General features: G+C 38.3%; 1 protein-coding gene and 1 long non-coding RNA gene across 12 annotated transcripts in view; one reads left to right on the top strand and one right to left on the bottom strand.

Annotated features, from left to right (window-relative positions):
- LOC113683640 (uncharacterized) overlaps window positions 1-15,155 on the bottom strand; it is a 60,924-nt gene that overhangs the window by 6,195 nt on the left and 39,574 nt on the right. The window contains exons 1-2 of one of the 11 annotated variants that reach the window (XR_016180165.1): window positions 10,117-10,231; window positions 6,951-7,050 (exon numbers count right to left, since the gene is read on the bottom strand). The exons of 9 other annotated variants lie outside the window; for them this stretch is intronic. The gene's annotated coding sequence lies outside the window, so the exon portion shown is untranslated. Of the gene's footprint in view, window positions 1-6,950; window positions 7,053-10,116; window positions 10,232-15,155 lie in introns of those variants that run through there. One more of the 11 variants, XM_089183852.1, reaches the window with a different exon arrangement.
- LOC149038461 (uncharacterized) lies at window positions 8,374-9,440 on the top strand. Its single transcript, XR_016180170.1, has 2 exons — window positions 8,374-8,499; window positions 9,020-9,440. It is a non-coding gene; the product is annotated as an uncharacterized LOC149038461 (long non-coding RNA).

Raw genomic sequence — 15,155 nt, 5'->3', positions numbered from 1 at the left:
CGCAAAAAAAGGCTTTCAGTTGAACGCGGCGAAGGAATTTTTCAACGTCTTGCTTAACTAAAAATTCGTCGGTTTTTTTGGAAATGGGAACAAAATTTAAGCCCTTACTGAGAACTAATTTTTCTGAATCGGAAAGTGGTAAAATTTTCTGGTATGGTAAATACAGTTTCGAGGCTTTACACACGTAACAGATGATTTTCTCATGGCCATTGATAAGAGTGAAGTGTCCGTTGTCGTGCTACAAGTCTGTGTGCTACATCGATGACTGTAAACTATACCTATCCTTACGCTCAACTGACATCGCTCGCGTATTTGGTTATCTGAACGAAGATTTGAGAGAAATTTGCCGATGGTGCTGTCAGAATTCCCTTTTAATAAACCCAGCTAAAACTAAAATCTTACTAGTTGGGGTTCCTCAAACTACTACGGAAATTGCCTCCAACGTCAATTTCACTCGTGGGAAAGGAAATAACACCTGTCCCTGTGGCAAAGGACCTTGGAGTCTACATCGACCAGTCCTTAACATAAAACGATCATGTTGCTAAAACTACTTCTAACTGTATTTTCAAACTAGTACAGATTAGCAGGATTAAACACCTCTTGATCAGGAAAACCCTTTTACTTTTGATGAATGCTTTTGTTTTTAGTATATTGTATTACTGTTCAACTGTATGGGCCGACACATCTCAAAGAAATATAAAGAAGCTTCAGCTAGTGCAGAACTTTGCTACCCGTATTGTATTAGGTTTTAAGAAATTTGACCACATCTCCCAAGGCATAAAATCTCTTAATTGGCTCACTGTTAAGGAGAGACTTTATTTTAACGATGCTGTAATGGTATTTAAATGTGTAAATAATTTAGTTCCTGAATATCTGGCTAACATGTTTGTCCCACGATCTCGTATTCATAGTAGGGTAACAAGATCATGTAATCTGCTCCACATCCCACGATGCCGCCTGTCCTCTGGGCAACGTGCATTCACGTATCGCGGATGCAAATTGTGGAATAACCTCCCAAATGACTTAAAAGCAGCTGAGAATGTAAACGCCTTTAGGCTCCGCCTACTGAATGCGCTCCTTAGTGGAAATGTTACGCACAGATGAATCATTTCAATCTTCTCTTCTTGTCTAATTTTAGTTTTAGTTCACTATTGTGTTTTTAACGTGCACTGGCCTTTTGTATTTATATTGTACTAGCCTTAGTTTTCACTTATATATGTTTTTAGGCCAAGACAATGTTACTATAATATTACAATAATTTTAATTTAGGCTTTGCAACTGAAAACCCCAGCTTGGGAGTTGCAATAAACGTATGTATGTATGTAGTAATTTGAGGACCGATAAGTTGGTCGAGTTTTTGGGCTTTAATTTGGTGCAAATGGTTAAAAAGTTTAGAATTGGCATCCTGAATTTTTGCACGAATAGATTGTACTAAAACAGCTGGACAGATTTTGGAAAGCGGTGATGGAGAATTTATTCATTGAGTTCGTAACCTTTTTGACACACAGCTCTGATTGTGATTCTCATAATATTATGTGAAAAAGAATTTTGGGCACACTGAATTTGGTGACGATATTGATTAGAATGAGAAAAAGAAGGTACATAAATATTCTGACTCTATCGGTGGATGTGGGCCACCGATAGAAAAGGAATTATGAAAGGGTCAGAGCGATTGACGAAGAGCTAACGCTCGAAACGTCATATTTAAAACAATTTAAAACCCTATCCAAACATTGCGCTTGGGGCAATGGATTGTGCATCTCCCCCGACAGCGAGAGGGTGAGGGATCGACTCCGGGCGGGAACAAGATCTTAAACTTTCTTTTTTAAATGCATTCTTCACAAGCATGTTTTCTTTTTTCATCCGGAATGTTGCCCTTTTCAAAACAGAAAACGGTATTCTAGAAGCCAATTACCGACGCAAGTTACTACAACAACGTTTGCATATGAGGCCCCTACGAATGATGACATTGTTCACGGACGGACTAACGGCCACAACAACAAGGAATTAGCCTATGTGTAGCCGTACCCTACCGGACGGACGCTGATCGAGTTTTGTGAGGTCACTCTTTTGCATGAAAATATGTGAATTTTTTATTGATTAACTCCTTTTGTCGATTACTTCGTCAATTCGGTTGGCTAGAATCGGTAACTTATTTTCATATTAACGAACAAGATGGTGAACAAAATGCTTTCATGGTCAACTTTTCAGACAACAGCGATCTACGACGAGGTTTTAAGGTAAGTTTGGGTGACTTCTGGGATAGAGACATTTTCAAGAAGAGCAGCAGAAAGCGATAGATATGGCGGAATGGCGGAATGGTGGAATGGTGGGATGGCGGAATGGTGGTGGAGTGGTGGAATGGTGGAATGGTGGAATGGTGGAATGGTGGAATGGTGGAATGGCGGAATGGTGGAATGGCGGAATGGCGGAATGGCAGAATGGCGGAATGGCGGAATGGTGGAATGGCGGAATGGTGGAATGGCGGAATGGTGGAATGGTGGAATGGTGGAATGGTGGAATGGCGGAATGGTGGAATGGTGGAATGGCGGAATGGTGGAATGGTGGAATGGTGGAATGGCGGAATGGTAGAATGGTGGAATGGTGGAATGGTGGAATGGTGGAATGGTGGAATGGTGGAATGGCGGAATGGCCAAATCCTAAAACACGGCACGGATGTCAGGGCATGTTGCACAAATTTTGTACAAAGACACCAAGCACTTGGCTCATTTATCCCCACGACGATAACGCGCGTGACTAAAATTAAGTGTTATTAATTTTTTTCTTTTACTGAGTGGTATAAATAATATGCTGCGACTTTTTATGCCGCGACTAAAACTCATTGCAAATTTTGCATAACAAAAGGTAACTAAACAGGTTTACAACGCGAAAACGCAGCTATCTTTCATGCATAATGGTTCATTATTATTTATACCACTCAGTAAAAGAAAAATAATTAGTAACACGTAATTTTAGTCACGCGCGTTATCGTCGTGAGGATAAATGAGCCAAGCGCTTGGTGTCTTTGTACAAAATTTGTGCAACATGCCCTGACATCCGTTCCGTTCCGATTTGGGGTCATTTTCTGCCGTTCTGTGTTTTAGAATTTGGGGTCATTTTCCGCCGTTCCGTGCTTTAGGATTTGGGGTCATTTTCCGCCGTTCCGTGCTTTAGGATTTGGGGTCATTTTCCGCCGTTCTGTGCTTTAGGATTTGGGGTCATTTTCCGCCGTTCCATGTTTTAGGATTTGGGGTCATTTTCCGCCGTTCCATGTTTTAGGATTTGGGGTCATTTTCCGCCGTTCCTCGTTTTAGGATTTGGGGTCATTTTCCGCCGTTCCGTGCTTTAGGATTTGGGGTCTTTTTCCGCCGTTCCATGTTTTAGGATTTGGGGTCATTTTCCGCCATTCCGCCATTCCGCCATTCCTCCGTTCCGGCTTTTAGAGTCGCCCCGATAAAACGTAACGGTCAGCCTTCAGGCGTTATGCTAAAGGTAAAATCGAATAGGGAAAAGTAACCGGCCTCAAGCAACCTTCATTCCGCTTTCCTCAAAGCTGGCTTTTTTTTCACCTAAAATGATCGAGCGAAATTCTCTCATTTTGGTGCTGCTGGGTTTTGCTACGAACGAATCGAGAATGCACGCTTGGGAACACAGAACAGGATTCCCGTTTACCTTTGGTGGGTCAGGGATTCCTGTAACCCACCAGACCGACCAAAGACGGTGACCTTGTAAGAAACGGCCAGCAAATTGTCAAAGAAACACGGTTTAGGTTGCTAGTTGAAGGCCGTTCTAGTGGCACGTATAGACAAACATAGCATGAGTTATGCAGGTCACGTAATGAAATCCTGGGCGTCCGGCATGCGTTCAAAACCTGGGGTATTGTCAAAATGCAACGTTAATAAGAATAGAGGTTGATAACTTAGCCAATCGCAATGTGACTTGTATACGCATGCAAGACAAAAGGCTGATTCATCTGGGCGCTTCCAACATTTCCTTGAGTGAGGAACACGTCAACTATACTTCAAGCAAATAGGTGAGGAATTGGCACTTCACTTTAAAAAGCCATTAAATTTAACAGAGTAATTTAGTATTATCAACTGAGTTAATAGCGTAAATTGGCCAACGCAAAGAGTTTAAAAGCTGCCGTTTCGAGCGTTAGCCCTTCGTCAGATCTTAGAAGACGACAACAACGCCCTTCGAACCAATTGCCTTTAAAAAACAGATTAGGCTCTCACAAACTCGTCTTCTTTTTCAGCACAAGTCTCGAAGACATGGATCAAAGAGAAACGGTGAGTAGTTAGTACACGCAAAAGCAATCCAAACAATAAAAGTACAGCCATTGAACACTAAGCTCCCCTCTGTTGTCTGCCACACGTCTGATTATATACTCGTCAGTTTGCCACACGATATCAAAATACCTGTCCCTAAGGTTTTGAACACTGTTACAGGCGCAAATAAAACGATTCTAAGGTGCACTTAGAAACCTGAGGAAATGAAATATTTGATTTACAATATGTAAAGAGTAATTGTCATAACAAGTCTTTACAAATTTTGTTGTTCTCAATTTATTTCAGGGAAATCAACGCCAAACGTAAGTAGATATTATTGATTTCCTATTTACAAGCAATCCACTTGCTTGCTCTAATATAAGCGCAAGGAAACAGAGACTGCGCCTTATGTTCACAAATAGCTTAGAGGGTTATTTGCAACACCAAACATCGCGAAGAAATAGTTACTGTCACTTATTCCCTGATATCGATAACTCCTCAAAGCAATACAAATGTAGTTATGTCTTGTGGTTGTCTGAGCATATTGATTTCTCAACCATTTCTTGTAAAGTTATTCACGAAAAGGTGTTTTGTTCTCAAACATCAGCTCTTAGTTGATATTCGTTTATGTCCCCATCACTGGTCTGTCAAAGTATTAAAAGTTGTACGTACAAAAAACTTCTTAGATGCACCTGGATATCTAAGGGTATAAAGAAGCACTGCACAAGTGAATTGTCTTACTCTAGACACCAAAAACACACTGACAGAGTTGGGCTAAGATTCACACCACTAACCTCAAGGTCCAACACACTAATCATGAGGCCCCAGTGAAATCTTACATTCAGCAATTAACGCCTCATGACATGTACATTCACCCAGAAAAACTATTTACTTGCAAATCCTTCAAATATTTTTGATTTCAGTCTGCAACCTTAGTTCAGCACAACGAAGTTAGTATTGAAATTGTAACTAAAGAGGACAGAGCCTTTTCAAGCTTTGCTCTTGCACATTATTTTGCCTCTAGAACAAACTGAGTCCAAAAACAAACATTCAAACATATCTTCACACCAGATGGTATTGTTTTTTTCATACAGTCGAACCTGTATTAAGCAATCACCCTGTATTAAGCAGTCAGTTGTCAAAGTCACCAATTTGTTTACCATCAATCATGGTAATTTTCACCTCTAGTGAGTAGTAATATCTATGAAGGGGTCATGGTCACCTTTGAGTGAGTCCCAATAGTCTGTTTGTATTGTCTTTCACCTGTATTGAATGGTCACTTAGCCCTTTAACCTCTAAGACTGACCAGCATCTAATTTCTCCATACAATATCAGCCCTAAATCAAACATTAAGGTGATGAGAAAAGAGGAAATACTAGAGCAGCTCTTGATTATCAAACAAATTCTCCTTGACAGCACCTTAGGAAGTGTATGGTGAATAGTATGGAGAATATGGATACTGATGTTAGGGTGCAAAGGGTTTAAGTGGAACCATTTCAATGAAACTAAGAATAATCGTTCAAGTAAAATTCAATTCAAGTTTTTCTCTCAAAATCATTGTTTGTAGTATTTTTGAGAAAATGTTTGTAAAGGTAATCACATGATTTTTCTCATGCAATTTGGAATAAATAAACACTTTTCAAAAGCCACAAATTGCACTTGCCCATAAAAGAGTTTAAAGTCCAGCTAAACAGTTCTAGGAATTGTTCAGTCTGGTTTGTTACTTCTCTGCACTAAATCAACCCTCTTCTGCATTGAATTACCTGAAAACTGCATTTATCTTAACCCTTTGACTCCCATGAGTGACCAAGACAGAATTTCTCTTTACAATATCCATATAAAATCAAGCAGACAATTGATGAAATATCAATTAGGGGATTATTTGCTAGTCCAATAACAAATTCTCAGAACTAAAATCATAGGAATTGTATGGCAGTCATTCAGAAGAAGAATTACTTAAGAGATCTTGGGAGTGAAAGGGTTAACCAACCAGAACTGAGTAATTTTTCATGAAAATTATTAGTAAATTAAGTGGTCAATTATGGCATTTTTTTGATCCTTTTTTTATTATCACCCTTCTTCATTGAAAACTTTATTTAGCAGTCAACCTGTATTAATCAGTCACCTCACCCCATTCTCCCAGAAGTGATTAACATGAAACTTCTTCCCACGATATCAATATATTATCCAGCAAAGGACTAATGAGAATACCCAACCTTATCAGGCAAATTCGCCTCATTTATTTGCCAGGAATTGTGTAAAAGCTAGAGGTGAGAATTAACAATCAGATCTTGGGAGTTATAGGGTTAACACAGATTTGACTGCATTAGATAATTTTATAATCAAGTAGAGGGTAGGAAGGGAGGCCTACACTTGAATTCTTCTCCTAATATGCAGAGTCCTCATTCATGGAGCAGCCAATTTGAGGATTCATGGCAATCAATCCATGCTTTTTCAAAGGTTGTTTCATTCAACACAGATTATCGCCAAATACAATTATACAGCTTTTATTTCTGTTATGGAATTTCAGACCTCCCACATTTTTAGTAAACACTTGCATTTTTATGTTAAATATGTCCTGACTTGATATAACTTAACTGTAACTACATGTATAACTACCAATGGTGTAAATATGAGAGTTTTAATTTCTAGAATAATAATTTACATGGCAATTGTACTTACTGTGTCCTCCATGACCTACATTCTTCTAGGCCTCCAAGGGATGAGTTGGTCTGGTGGATCACATCTCACAATCCAATTTCACATCTTGAAGAGGTAAAAACTGAAAAACAATAATAAACTGTCTCAAAATATTTCATACCCCTTCACTCCAAAGATCTTATTAGTGGTTCTTCTTACTTTTTGCTCTACGATTCTTATGATGTTGGTTCAGAGAATTTGGTTTTGAACTAATAATCCCCCAATAATAGTTTTTTAAATTCTCATTAGTTTTCTGCTTAATACTGTCATGATATTGTAAGGAGAAATTCTGTCCTGATCACTCATGGAAGTAAAAGGACCAAGTTGGTTATTTCAAACATATATTAATGTTTTCATCCTAAAACTTATAAGCCACTACAAGGAAAGGATAATTACAATTACTTGTCACAGAGGCTTTGTAACTATGTAACTGAGTGAATGAAACAACACCCTTAGCCTTTGCATCCTGACTTGGCAGGGGAATTAAAATCCTTATTTTGATATCATACAGAATATTACTTTTGACTTTGTATAGTGTTTTAAGTGACAGACAGCATCACACAAAATTAAAGGGAAAATTAAACCTGTCAGTAAAGAAATACAAATAACCACATTGATCAAAGGAAAAGTCAGTAATTACCCAAGACCATAAGCACTTGGATATTGACAACTTGGATCTTAATCAAGTACATAGATTTCAATTCATGTTTCATTCTCCATTTACAGCCAACAGAAAATGAAAATAAATTAAGGTAAGATGTAAGTGAAGAAAATTTAACTAAATTTCCTACTGTATGCTGGATGTACATCCCAGCTGAACTGTACAGTAACGTATTTATGATTCTTCAGAGAAAAACAATTGACTTTCTGACTGCTTTGCATAGACCCAAATTGTATTGGGAGGCAACAGATGGCATGTTACAATTGGCTATTCACTCTTTGGCAGGCTAAAGAATTCAGTTTGAAATATATTTTTGTAAATAACTCGCATACCTTTTGATATTTCACAAAACTTTCTCCCAAGAACTGGAGCTGACATAAAAATGTTGAGCTTTACATAAAAAAAGTTGGCCCTTGAAGGTCTACCATATCCTTATCCTTTTAACCCCTAAAAGTGACTAGCATCTAATTTCTCCTTACATTATAACTAGTGGTTCACACATTAATGTCACGAGAATACAGAAAATGATCACAAACTAGAGAAACTCTTGACTGTTAGACAAATTCTCCTCATCAGCACCTGAGTAAATGTACAGAGAACAGTATGAAGAATATGAAAACTGATGTTAGGGTGTAAAGGGTTAAGGGATCTAGATCTGTACAATCTACATGATGCAAGAAGGGATGATGAGCCACAAGGACTGTGTAATAGTCTTCCAACTTCCTTTGTACTGTCGTTGGTTTACTCTGAGAAATGCCCCTTAACTCCCTTATCTACATCAAGTCCTCAACTAGTTAAGAATTTACCCACTATTCTTAATTTTTTAATTTCAGGAAAATGATAGCCATCTGGCTATCACAAAAAACCAAGGTAAGATATGGTTATGATACAAATCAATATCATTATTCATACATGTAGTTCACAGACATGAAGTGCCTGAATAATATTGCACCTTTTAAGTTCACATGGCTCATTTGACAAACTTTCAATCAACAGCAAGACTGGAGATTCTTCCCTCATGACAGAGTAACCCTGTTTCTATTCCTACAAAAAAAACCCAAGCAACACAGCACACTCTTGCCCCTTTACCATTCCCCAATACACTGACCACACATCCCTAGAGTAGATCTGCTTAACATTTAACTCCCAGAAGTGATTAACATGGAACTTCTCCCTGTAATATCTGTATATTATCCAGCAAACAGGTATTAAGAATACTCAAACTTATCAGTTAGAGGTTTATATCTTGATCTAACACCCAATTCTTCCAACTAATTTACAAGGAAATGTGTAGCAGCTAGAGGGGAGAATTGACAATTATATCTTGAGAGTTAAAGGGTCAACAAGCATGATCCTAACAAAAAATTCTTTGATTCTTTTACCAAAATAGGTGACTCAACCTGAACTGTAAAAGCAGAGATCAATTTAGCTAATAAAATTTTGATCTTATTATATAGTAAGCAATTAAAGTATTTTTGTATCACAAGAATGATGTGATTCTATTTTATGGCTTTTGAGAAAGAGAGTGTTTTTTGCCATTTTCATCATCAATGTTGTTTTAAATTAGCAGTGAGCTAATGAGTTACAGTCTGATGCAGCACAAATATGTATTTTCTTTCTATGTGAAAGTGATCAAGTCTTGCAACATTATATTTTTGTTATGTAAGTAACTATGTATTTTTAAAATGCAATAAAGATTTCTTAAATTCATTTTATAGCTTTTTGAGAAAGACAATGATTTGCTTCATTCTTATCAATAATATTGTTGTAAGCTAGTTAAACAGTAATTTAAAAATTAACCATCCTCCTCAGTTGCAGTCTGATGCAGTGTGAATATGTATTTGCTTACTTTGCAGAAGTAATCTATCATCACAACATATTTCCAAAGCTTTCAGGTGGATAGACATTCAGAAACATAAATGTTTGCAAAGATGACAAAATATCATCACCAGTTCACACACAAATCAAGGTTTCAATAACCAGAGAAAAGAGGAACATTAAAAAATAAATTATCAATAACACTCTTGGAAAAAAAATTACAAGGAAAAAAAGGACAAGAAAGAAAGCAAGGATGCAAAAAATTATTTCAAAACTACAATAAGTGTGTGTATATCAACACAGTCGAGCTAAATCCCCACAACTGAATTCAGTAGAAACACAATCATAAAATAACCTCGAAAATTCGCGTGCTCGAGTCAATACGAGTGTTAAATTGAGTGTATAAAAACTCTTTCTGTTGAGACATTTTACAGTTGGTTTTGACCTTCAGCAACAACAATAACAACAACAATCACCCTTTACGTTTAGACTCTCTTCTCTCACCTACAATCATAAAACTTACTGGGTAAGAATGAACAATGATTCAAAACATCAAACACAAGGTTTGAATCAGTGCAACAACAGTGGTACTCGGTCTCTATGGCGTCGCACAAAAATTTCGAATGTTTATGTTTTATGTCGCCATTTTTCCTTTGGCATTAAAATTACCTTCCTGGAAAAGAGTGGATCAGCAGTTAACCTTATCCAAATTCGTTTGCAAAGGTTGAACTCCATTGCTTAGACGAATACCTCTTTGCTCTAACATTACTCTTCTATCTACTGCGCGTGACTAAAGTAATTCACTAAACTCTGCAATCTGATTGGCTCGGGCAACTGGCGGAATTTTCCCGTCAGGCCCGGCCCGCTTTGGATCAATTGCTGGTTTTCACGTGACGTCACTAAATTTCAGACTTCAGAACTATTGATCCTTCTGAGATTTTACTTTCATGATGTATTAGAGCAGCTAAAAACTAATAATCAGACAAATTTTCACTCCAAATGGGTTCTTGGTTTAGTGATAGACTACTCTTGAATTTCTAAGCTTTTGCGTGACGTGGCCTTTACATGACGAGCGAGAGAGCTGTTATGAAGAGGGGTAGTGCCCCGTATGGGACTCCATGTCCCGCTGCACTAACCCATTTGGCGTCCGTCTATCCGTAGACGTACCCAATAAAGTTGTTATAAAGGTATAAAGATAAAGGTAAAAGGTGACTTATTTAGGGAAATTCAGCTATCTGAACAGTTCTTGTATTAGAATAAAGTATTATTGTTACGTTTATGAGTTCTTAGAGAGATAAATTCACGCTTTTGTAGCAAAACTCAGTGACAGATGTTTCTGCTGGTTTCCGGCCGCCATGTTGGTGCCCATCTAGGTAGGCACCAGCATGGCGGCTCCATACAAATCTCTATAAATTTGGGAAAAACGTTTCTCCTCATATCTTCCGTAAGAAAAATTGCTGTGACCTGAATCTTGGCGAGAGTCTTTACATATCTAGCTTCTTTCTATTTCCAGATTCTAGACTAAATCGATTGAACGGTTTTTATTTTTTATTTTGATCTATTTTGAATGGCGTGACACTGAAAACCAGCAATTGGATCAGCAGGTCAGATGGCCACGATACTCTCCATAGATCATGCGACATATACAACTCAACAGAAACTCACGGGCACTGTTGGAAGGAGTGTCATGGAACTAGTTTCCATGACAACATTACACTGACTTACTGAAAGCTAACCAAGGTATGATTCCGAAAAGGCTCAAAATTTAGCGGATACTTGTACGGTTGGGGGAAACTTTGTGCTCACGCGACTTCAAAGGGTCGTACTTTTGTTGGTCACATCTTCAACACATGTATAACAAACTTTACGAATGTATGGATAATAAAAATCGTTCACAAAATTGTAAAGAATTATTCTATACCCTGGGCAGAAATGCAGCGCGTTTTCCCAACAAAACTAACCGAACTTAATAATTTTTAGGGTTGATTGAGGGGGAAAGGAGTTTTTTTTTTGGTGCAAGATTAAGTGTTTTTCATTTCCGTGTCCTGTGAAAATATGACCTTAAGACCCCGTGAAATTTGAAGGTTTTGCTTTTCGCGATATGAGAATTATCCTATTTTCGTGATGCGTTATTTCTACTTTCTGATGTGCGTGAAACATGCACAGGACCTTTCACCCCCTTCCTGATTGATTGATTACAATTGGACTTTCTATAAGAAATCAAGACAACAGGAAATTGCGGATATATCGCGCGCAACTCTCTGAAGAAGGCGAAGCGAAGCGAGTAAATAAAATTAAAATCGGACAGTTCTTAGAGCTTATATAGACTATGGAGAAAAATTAATTTGCCAATGAGGCATTTATTTTCCAATAATTTACTAATTAATCAGCCAGAACTTAGGTAAAATCTTTGGCGAGGAAGTTGCTCGGCTTACACTTTCAACTGGAAAAAAATGCTGCAAAGCAATGCGACAACACAAGTCTATCACGTAGTTGTGAGCCCGCACATCAGGATGCGGCTTCCTTTAACAACGTTAAAACTAACACGGAGGGAAACTAAGTGTTCCTTCGGATATCCAGACTACGTTGTTTTTTAACGGCACATCAAAACGTGGCTTTGAGGCCAAGCTTTTTTTCCGGCTTTTCGAATCTGTCACAGGTAAAGTGTTATGTGAACTAAGCATCGGAAATGAACATCTATGAAGAGCAGGATCAGTTGGATTTTTACGTTAAATGGAACTGGTTACAAAAGCAGAAGAAACATTTGAAGGGATTCAGGGTAAAATTTCTTTACAGCCCCATACTACATTATACATTCAGTTCTTGGATAGAGAAAACAATGACAAAAACAATACATCGCCACTGGGAAAACAGATTTGTTTTACAATAGTATGGGGCTGTGCGGAAATTTTACCGGATTCAGTCATATTGCAGTACTTGTTCCAGATGAGGTGAGCCTAAGTTCATTATTTCCATTTTGTTCCATTTCTGCTTTACCAAGTTTAAGTTAAAGCTTTCGGCATCCATTCGTCTGTAATTCGCTTGTGCACCGTTGCATGTCCACAATTTCTGCCCAAAACAATGTAGCGATGAAAATTTACATTAAAATAGTTTGATGCACAAACCTATGTTATGGTTTTAAAATTTTGCATTAAATTATTCACCAAGAAATTTTTCTTGCAGTCTGTTATTTATACAACTATTTGGTAATAGGACTTTGTCTCCTACAATCCAACACTAACTGTGCTTAATAATCTGTTCATGTTGTAAAAGAACATCTCAATAATGAAAACTCGTCCATGAAAAAACATCTCTATTCCTGCCAGAACAAAGAATATAAAGGCATTGGCGTCAAGATTATTATGAGTGAAAACGACCCTGATTATCTACGCCTTTATGAAGCATTTCACATTAGAATCTAGAATCTAGAATTAGAGGTCCTTTGTCTAGAGACAGTCCATTATTGGAGCCTTGTGTTCCATTCACAGCTTATTTCTACAGTTTTCATACGGAAGTCACATCTTTTAGACATTTCAACCTACTCTTTCTTCAAATATATATATAGCGCACACGAATATTTTTTCATCCCTGATAATGCCTTGATCGGCGAAAGCTTGAATTTTAGATTTTACTTTTTAAACAGCAAAGAAACAGTAGAGTTAATATGATTTGAGTTTCACCGATTAAAGTTGATATTCTAACAAGCAAAGCTCAAGTGATCATTACAGTGCTCATAAATCCAAATTAGACTCATGCTAAGTGTTCACTCAATCTTAATCCCTAACCCAATTATTCCTGTAACAGTATTGTGGCTGACACCACAATGCAGGAAACTTACTGATGGATTGTTTGTGTTTTAAGAAAAAAAATTACACATTATTTGGCCTATAGCTTGATTTGTGATACTGTAACTTTAGCAACAACTTAGTATACTTTTCATATAGTCTTTTCCTTGAATTTGATTGGTTTGCATGTTGTCAGTTGTTAAATCTTATTGGCCAGTTGGAAGTAACATTTTGGCACAACAAATATTGACTGGTTTACTGTAAAATATTGACAATCAAAGAGTTCTGGTGAGGTATAGCCAAACAAGGCATAGGCTAAGGACATTTTCTGTGGATCTTGAACATTCTGAATAACTGGTGACTTCCATGTTGATCTTTGTTGGCTTGACTTTACAGTAGGTATCAAAGTACTGATCAACATGTCTGATCTATTCGTTAGTTTCTTAAATTGTTGCTCACCCTTGAGGGTAATTTTTCCCTATATTTCATTGGTGGGTCAAAATATCATTTATTTCTTTTAATTACAGTCCAACTCCTTTACCAGAAAGAGGAACCATCTAAAATTTGGTTTGGTCCTAAGACATGACTTTGTGGCACAACTGGTTGTAGCCCCTGCCAGTATCTGGGAGGTGTAGTTCAATCTCGTTGAAGCCTTTTTTTTTTCACGCATCTTTCTTTTGATTGCAGCTTTTCTGAGAGAATCCTTCCTTGACTTAATAATAAACCGTTTAATCGTTTGTCTCACGATGTAGTCACTTAAGATGTAGATCACGACGTTTCGACTGCTTACTGCTGGTCTTTATCAGGCGATGTGGTCGACTGCTAATGCGTTGCTGTTTGTATTACGGCGATTTAATGCGATTGGCGGATTTCGATCCCATTGTTCCGGTTAGTACTGATTTTCCGAGTTGTCTTACTCCAAGTTGTTCCCTCGGCGGTCTGCTGTAGTACCGGTCTCTCTTTATGTTTCTTGATCGTTGGTATCCACGCATCAGAAATTCCTGTTGATGGTACCAGAGTGAGGTCTTATGTGGGTAGCTTTCTTGACTCTTCGAGTGTACCAGTGTGAGCCTCGATCAATAAATTTTACTTCGTTCCAAAGCGAGCGGTGGCCAGTCTTGTTGGCGTGCTCAGAAACGGCCGAGGTCTGGGTACGGGCTAAACGTATATCCCTCTCATGTTCCTTTATTTTAGAGGGAAGCCGCGTCCAGCCTTGCAGACCGCACGACGGTAACACCTGCTCAAATTGCAGGCCTCTTAGACTTCGTATTGAGATCCACATACTCCCTGTATCACGGTTCGATCTACGAGCAGCGAGAGGGTTCAGCCATGGGGAGCCCGGTTTCCGCGGTTATCTCTGATTGCTAACCTCTACATTGAGGTGTTTGAAGAATAAGCAATAGAATCTACAACATAGAAACCCAAGATCTGGAAGCGCCACACCTTCGCAATCTTGGATCGCAGTTATGTCCACTATTTCCTACAGCATCTCAACAGCCAGCAACCTACCATCCGATTCACCATGAAAACTGAGAAAAACAGCAGGATCGCCTTTCTCGACACGTCAGGTACGAGGGATTCAGACAGACGCCTGACCACCAGTGTCAACAGAAAACCAATTCACACTGACCAGTACTTAGCGTGTGATTCAGACCACCCTCAATCAGTAAAGCGCGATATTGTTAGGTGTTTGCATAACCGGGCGAAGCGTTTCGTGACAAAACCATAAGTCAACTCCGAGGAAAAGAAACATTTGTCATCAGTTCTTGTTTCTAGCGGTTATCCCTCCTCCTTTGTACAGAAGGTTGCAAAAACAAGAAACTCCTCCCTGAGCAGAAAGCCTGTGACGCAGTTCAAATCCGCAGCGGTTTTGCCTTGTGTAAAAGGTGTATCAGAGCCTCTTCGCCGTTGCCTATAACAACA

Source organism: Pocillopora damicornis, chromosome 10 (genome assembly GCF_964200805.1).
Source record: "Pocillopora damicornis chromosome 10, jaPocDami1.2, whole genome shotgun sequence".
Lineage (NCBI taxonomy): Eukaryota > Metazoa > Cnidaria > Anthozoa > Scleractinia > Pocilloporidae > Pocillopora > Pocillopora damicornis.
This window is presented reverse-complemented; position numbering and strand designations above follow the sequence as displayed.